Source organism: Octopus bimaculoides, chromosome 3, assembly GCF_001194135.2.
Source record: "Octopus bimaculoides isolate UCB-OBI-ISO-001 chromosome 3, ASM119413v2, whole genome shotgun sequence".
In the NCBI taxonomy this organism is placed as follows: Eukaryota; Metazoa; Mollusca; class Cephalopoda; order Octopoda; family Octopodidae; genus Octopus; species Octopus bimaculoides.
The window spans coordinates 111,000,264-111,007,340 of record NC_068983.1 but is presented as its reverse complement, the minus strand read 5'-3'; positions in this window follow the sequence as shown (position 1 = coordinate 111,007,340).

The window sequence follows — 7,077 nt, the reverse complement described above, 5'->3', positions numbered from 1 at the left end:
TGTGTGTGTGTGTGTGTGTGTGTGTGTGTGTGTGTGTGTGTGTTGTGTGCGTGTGGAGGAAGTGGTTGTGTGTTTAATTTTGTTCAGTTTCTTGATTTACTTATAAGGTTGAGTCCATACATACGACCTTTAGTGAATTCAGGCAATGAATTTCGCTTTATTTCTCATTTTAGTCTGCAATATATTTCATCGACGCAAATTATGCGACATAAATGAACAAAACATGAAGAATATTGTTTTGTGTTGCAAGTGAAAAGTAACTCATTTACTAGACGCCTACACATAATCACTTAGGTATTTGCCACTAGAGACTACAGCAGTAGTCAGTTGACAAAAGTTCTGCGCAGTGAGACCGCACATGCACGTCTTAGTTTTAAATAAATCTCTTTAAAACACAACTTGTTTAGCAATTATACATCTATTATACATAACTGCTATGATAACATACCTAGAAATATTGAACAAAAGAAAATCTAATAAGTAAATTCAAAAACTGTATTTAATGCATCTTTTATTTTTAATAATGGTCTGGGCTGAAAAGGGGTCTTCATCAAGTTGTGTATTTGGAATAAATATGTAAATAATAAAATAGAAAAGGAACAAAATTAGTTACACTTGGAAATTTATAGTAAATACTTATTGAACAGAACAGCTTAATTGCAAGTTCACTCAGTTTGTTTTAATACGGTAGTAACTTCTCTAGTGAAGGTGCATGACTCAGCGGTTAGAGCGTCGGGCTTGCAATCATGAGGTTGTGAGTTTGATTTCCAGAACCGGGCTGTGTGTTGTGTTCTTGAGCAAGACACTTTATTTCTCGTTATTCTACTTCACTCAGCTTTAGAAATGAGTTGCCTTTGCCTTTCCCTTGAATAACGTCGGTGGCGTGAAGAGGGGAAATTGGTATGCATGGGCGACAACCTTGCCCGGACTTGTGCCTCGGAGGGTAACTTTTTAGGAGCAATCCCATGGTTATTCATAGCCGAAGGGGGTCTTTACCCTTTAACATCTCTTGTGCTTTTATTTTGATACCAAGTGCCATAGGATATACACTGAACTTTTGCTTCACCTGAGTAAGCCAATGATTCTTCAGTTTACTGGAACCATCAGCTGATGTTTCATTTGGAATTTCCCTGTTATTGAGCTGGTAGGGGATGATTCTCTCACAAATTCGCCATCGTGGCAGCAAAATATTCTTTATATCTATATAAAGCTGAAATGTAGGCACCTGCTTCTAGTTATTACATAAAATTGCAAAATTGTTAAATTAACAGGAATCGAAACATTGTCGTATGGGAAATTTAATGAATAGATTCGAAAGCTGTAATCAATGCTTTTGATTGGTATGAATATGTAGCTTATAGAACAGGAAGGAAAAGAAATATGTTTAAATGAATATAAATCAAAGTAACGAAACCGTCAACGGAGCCATTTTGGATAGTTATGTGAACACACACATAAGCACTCATGGGATTCACTCATAATATGTGCATATGCATGTGCATGTGTGCGCGCGTGTACTTGCATAAAAATACGCACATGTATGTGCGTGCACACCGCATATATATATATATATATATATATATATATATATATATATATACATGATATACACGATACCTTTCCGATTATATTCGAGAAAGCAATCACCGACTACTAAACCGCTAGAGCTGCGACAGTGATTCTTTAATACCATTAATCTCATACAAGTCTCTTGCTTAACTGCACGAAGTTGCATTTATAAGCACAAATACCCGCCTATACATTTGTGTGGTGTGTATGTATTTGTGTATCAACAATCTTAAATCAAAGATCAAAGAGACCAGAAACTCAAGAATGACTGTATATGCTTTAGACAAAATATAGAGCTCATAATTTATTTTTCAGATTATTTTTTTGAACAAAGAAACACTGCTATTGCTAGTTCGTAGCTATTTCCTATAAATACCAGGTCTTCTTAAATGAGGGATGAAAAACTTTATGAATGCTATAGTGTGTTCTAGAAATTTATGCACGTTGCTCGAGCAACGTGTTACTCTAGAGTTTCCTTGAGTGTGATCGGATTCTCAGTCGGGAAGAATGTGGGCGATATCTACGTATTCCTCCCATAAAAATGGATAGACGGGGAGACAGAAATTAACTGAATTCTAAGTTAACTTTTAGCCGGGTTTCGTAGAGAACACTGGAAGAAGAAAAGGATGGTCAAACAAATGAACACTCCTACATGTATACGTACAGGCACACATATATAAGTGTGTTAGGCTGTTGTAAAGAGAAAAATAATCAGTAAACTTAACACTTACGTATATACATGGTCACAAGCGTACACATTCACATACAAGCTCACACATATATGTAAACTCCTATGCAAAAGCAGAGATAAGCTGCTAGCTAGCAGATGAGGCACGAAATAGTATGACAAAAAGTTAGGTAAGTGAATGTGCAAGGAAAATACCAAAGTCAGCATACACACGTCTGCTATACAGTAGAATGAAAAAAGATAAAGAAAGAAAAAGTGAAATGGTGTGTGAAAAGGAAAAGAAGGGAAGACACTGAGTGAGGAAGGCAATGATTTGTGCATTAATCGCAGTTTATCCCTCTCATATACACTGACATACGTATGCACATACACACACGCACACAAAAGAACTTGTTTCTCACTAATCTTTCAAATGCCATTCATCGATTGGAAGAGCAAGACGCAGCATATTTAATACTCAGAATTATCAAAACTTTCCTAAATATTTAGCGCACCAAAGTAAGAAGACACAAATTGAAATTCAGAGACACGGCACCCGATACAGAACACAAGGTTTCATTAAGAGTGTTTACTATAATGCATATATTGTAACAATATACTCTTCTTTGGACTAGGACTTGTTGTCTGAGGAGTAGAAAAGCTATTTCAGTGTTATTATAGCATTACCTTATGTTACGCTATAGCATAAAATACTTCACAGTCAGTTAATAGTAAATAATTTGATATGGCATATAATACTATAGAAAGTACGAGGTTGAGTTTAAAAATTCATAGGATGACTATGAAGGAGTAATGCTAGAGCTGTGAAAGATTACATGCATTAATTGCAACTCCTCTTCCAAGGCAGCGAGCTGGCGGAATCATTCAAACTCCGGACGAAATTCTGAGCGGTATTTCGTCTATCTTCATGTTCTGAGTTCAAATTCTGTTGGTGTCGACTATGCCTTTCCTCATTTTGATGTCGATAAAATAAGTACATTGAGTCAATGTAATCGACTTATCCCCTCCTCTAAACTTAAACGCCTTGTGCCAAAATTTGAAACCTTTATTTTCAACAATTTATTAATAACTACGTTGTCTCTTTCTAAGGAAGATCACATCTGACTTTTCAAAGAAGACTTCAAAAAACAAGTTGTGACGTTTTGAAAGCGGACAAAATTTGATATTGTTGTATTATACCTGCATAAAAATGATTTAGTCTCCAAGGACATTCAAGCTGACAGGGTTGCTTCATTAGAAGGTCACGCTCCGGTCTTATCAAACGTGAAAAAGTGGGCAGCTGGATTTAGAAGGTAAATGCAAAGTCTTGATGATGACCCAAGTTCTGGAGGTCCCGCAACTGCTTCCACCGAGGAAAACATTGATTGTGTTTACCACATGGTGATGGATGATAGGCGATGGACTATAAATCGAAGAGCCAATGCTATGAGTCTATTCCGAGAGAGACAGAGAGTTGATAGTATTCTTCACAATGAACTTGGAATAGCGAAGTTTTCTGCTCAGTGGGTGCTATGTCTTCTGATGCCTGATCAAAAAGGCACATCACATCAAGGAAAAATCTCATCATGGAAAAATCCAACCGGTTGCCTTGAACGTTTTCTAACACAGAATGAGTGTTGAATTCATCACTTTGAGGCAGAGACAAAGAGACAATCCATGCAGTGGAAAAACCCTATCTTGCCTACTATAAAGAAGGCCAAGGTCGTTTCACCCGCAGGGAAGTTGATGATCTCAGTTAGTTGGGATGCAAGGCATTGTGTTTATTGACTATCTTCAAAAGAGCCGCACCATTAATGGAGAGTACTCTACCAAATTGCTGAGGCAGTTACGAAAGGTTATCAAGATTAAATGGCCAGAAAAATTGATGAAAGGTTTGATCAGGACAATGTTCCAGCACACAAGTCTTTGATTTCAATGACTGCTGTGCGTGACTGGGGTTTTTAATTGCTTGATCACTGTCCCTATTCTTCTTATTTGGTTCTATCTCATTAACATCTGTCCCTAACTTTAAAAAAGCCCTTGGATGAGATCAAGCATGGCAGTGATTATGACGTTATATGTGCTATTGATTACTTTTTTTTTTAACCAAAAGGATGAAAGCTTCTTTACCAATGGGATCAAAGACTGTAACGCCGATGGAAGAAATGTGTGGATTGCAAAGGGTCATTTTTTGAGGAATAAACCTAATTTGGTCACATTCCATGAGAGTATATTCGTCAGCCTATGAACCTTTCAGCCGATTCTCGTATATGGTACAAAAATGCTGTAATAATAGTAATATTAATGATGATGATGATGATGATGATGATGATGATGTTGACGACGACGACGACGCATGTAGTAGTAGTAGTAGTAGTAGTAGTAGTAGTAGTAGTAGTAGTAGTAGTAGTAGTTATTGTTGTTAGAGTGAGCAAATCCCACAACTTTTATCATCTCGTATTCATTTAGATGCTGAATGTAAATACTAAAGACGAAAATCTTCATACAGCGTGTAAATAATGGTATAAAACCATGATTCAGACTGCAAAATTTTGTAATCAGATACAAGCGTATTTAACGACTAGGCATAAAGATTTTAGTAGCATTTAGTATATAATATATTTTCAGTATCCACAAAGTAAATCACAGAATGCAAATTATAAAATCAAAACAGAAGCCCGAAATTAAGCATCCAGTAAAATTGTTCATATCTAAGTACTCAGGACAGAGCTGGTAATTTTGTTTGAAAACCGTATAGGATTCTAGTCTCTTGATCGTGTGAGCAAATCTTTGACTACTAAAACCAGAGTTTAGAAGAGCTTAATGTAACAACTAGAATTTTTGAGTGAACTCCTGCGTCGCACTAAACTTGGTCTCAGTATCTGAACGACTGGATTTAAGAGTAATGATGAAAAGATATGGGGGTAATATTGAACAGTGCAAGGAAAGGGAATAATGCAGAAACTATACCAACCCAGGTGTTATACAATTTGTAGATAGAAGTCTCCAGACATGAATGTACCCGAACAAATTTAGCTTCATTGTCTTGCAAGAAGACAAGGCGAAGAGGGTTTCATCCCCCCTGTTCAGAATGTTGTTTGGCATGATGCGAAAGTTTATCTTTAAATGTCAGGAAGTGCACTTAGTGGCTACGTCTGTTACATATTTTCGTCATCTTATTGGAAGGAGGCTTTTCTATCTTTCTCCTTTTCAATTACCTGATATAATCTGAGAACGCCTAATATATCTAAGTACGTAGCACACGACTTAAATAGGCATAATTCTAACTTAACTTCTAATTGGACTGAGTTGCATCGTATTACAACTGACCGAAGAAATGCAGGTTCAGCAAAAGGCTTAGTTGCGTCACACCTACCTTTGCTAGGTCTATCAAATTAAAATAGGAAAATAATGAATTTCAATCCACCATAAAGGCAAATGTGTCTAACAACATATCTAGGATTTTCCTTACGCATGTAAGAATGCATATCCTATCACACGCAGATACAGTACATATATAAGAAGAATGTGGTTAAGGTTAGTTGCAATTGTGTTAATTGCATAAAGTTACGAATTCTAAATCTAGAGAAAACAGTATAAATTACCATTTATTAAATTTGGACGAATGTAAGTATGACGCCACCACAGTTATATACACTTAATCACGTGCTTTCGAAAGCGCTGGCGTATAGGAACGATGTGCAGTTGGATATAACAGATATTGGACAAATGGAAAACACATTTAAGATCAACTGAATAAACTATGCTGCAGCGGCTTAGTTAGGCGCAGGAGTGGCTGTGTAGTAAGTAGCTTGCTTACAAGACAACGTGGTTCTGGGTTCAGTCCCACTGCGTGGCACCTTGGGCAAGTGTCTTCTACTATAGCCTCGGGCCGACCAAAGCCTTGTGAGTGGATTTGGTAGACAGAAACTGAAAGAAGCCCGTCATATATATGTATATATATATGTATGTGTGTCTGTGTTTGTCCCCCCACCATCGCTTGACAACCGATGCCGGTGTGTTTACGTCCCCGTAACTTAGTGATTCGGCAAAAGAGACCTATAGAATAAGTACTAGGCTTACAAAGAATAAGTCCTGGAGTCGATTTGTTCGACAAAAGGCGGTGCTCCAGCATGGCCGCAGTCAAAAAACTGAAACAAATAAAAGAGTAAAGAGTATATTAAAAAAAATCAAAATTCCCCAAACCGTCAAATTATGTAAAGAATTTGAAGAATAATAAGATAGAGAAAGCAAGCATAAGGTGTGTATAAGCACAAAAGTTGAAGATATATTACAAATGTGGCATTATGTTTCATCTGTAAGTGCCGAAAAACTTGAAACTGTCGCCTTGCCACCCAACATCCTGAAACGTTACCTGCAATGAGGGTCATTTAACGGTGAACAGTTCAAATATACTCCTGACCAAATTAAAGTAGGTAAAGGGCTGAGGAACACTTAAAGAGCAAGAAATTCCGAATATGCCCGCATATTTGTCATATTATAACTCATAATTGTTAATCTTATATCCTTATTTTCAGCACTTCTGAATTGCATATCTGAAAGCTTGAATTTCATATCTACTACTACTACTACTACTACTACTACTACTACTACTACTACTACTACACCAACCAAGTTTTCATTCATTATTTTTATTTTACTTACAATAAGTGTGTTATTCTCGGAGGTTTTAAGGTAGTAAAATGACTTTAACGTCTATTTCTTGCAGTGCGTGGTGAGGTATTAAGTTGACCCCCTGTTATAATTATGTATATAATTATAAAATAATTTATACAGATATATGTGCGTATATATATATATATATATATATATATATATAT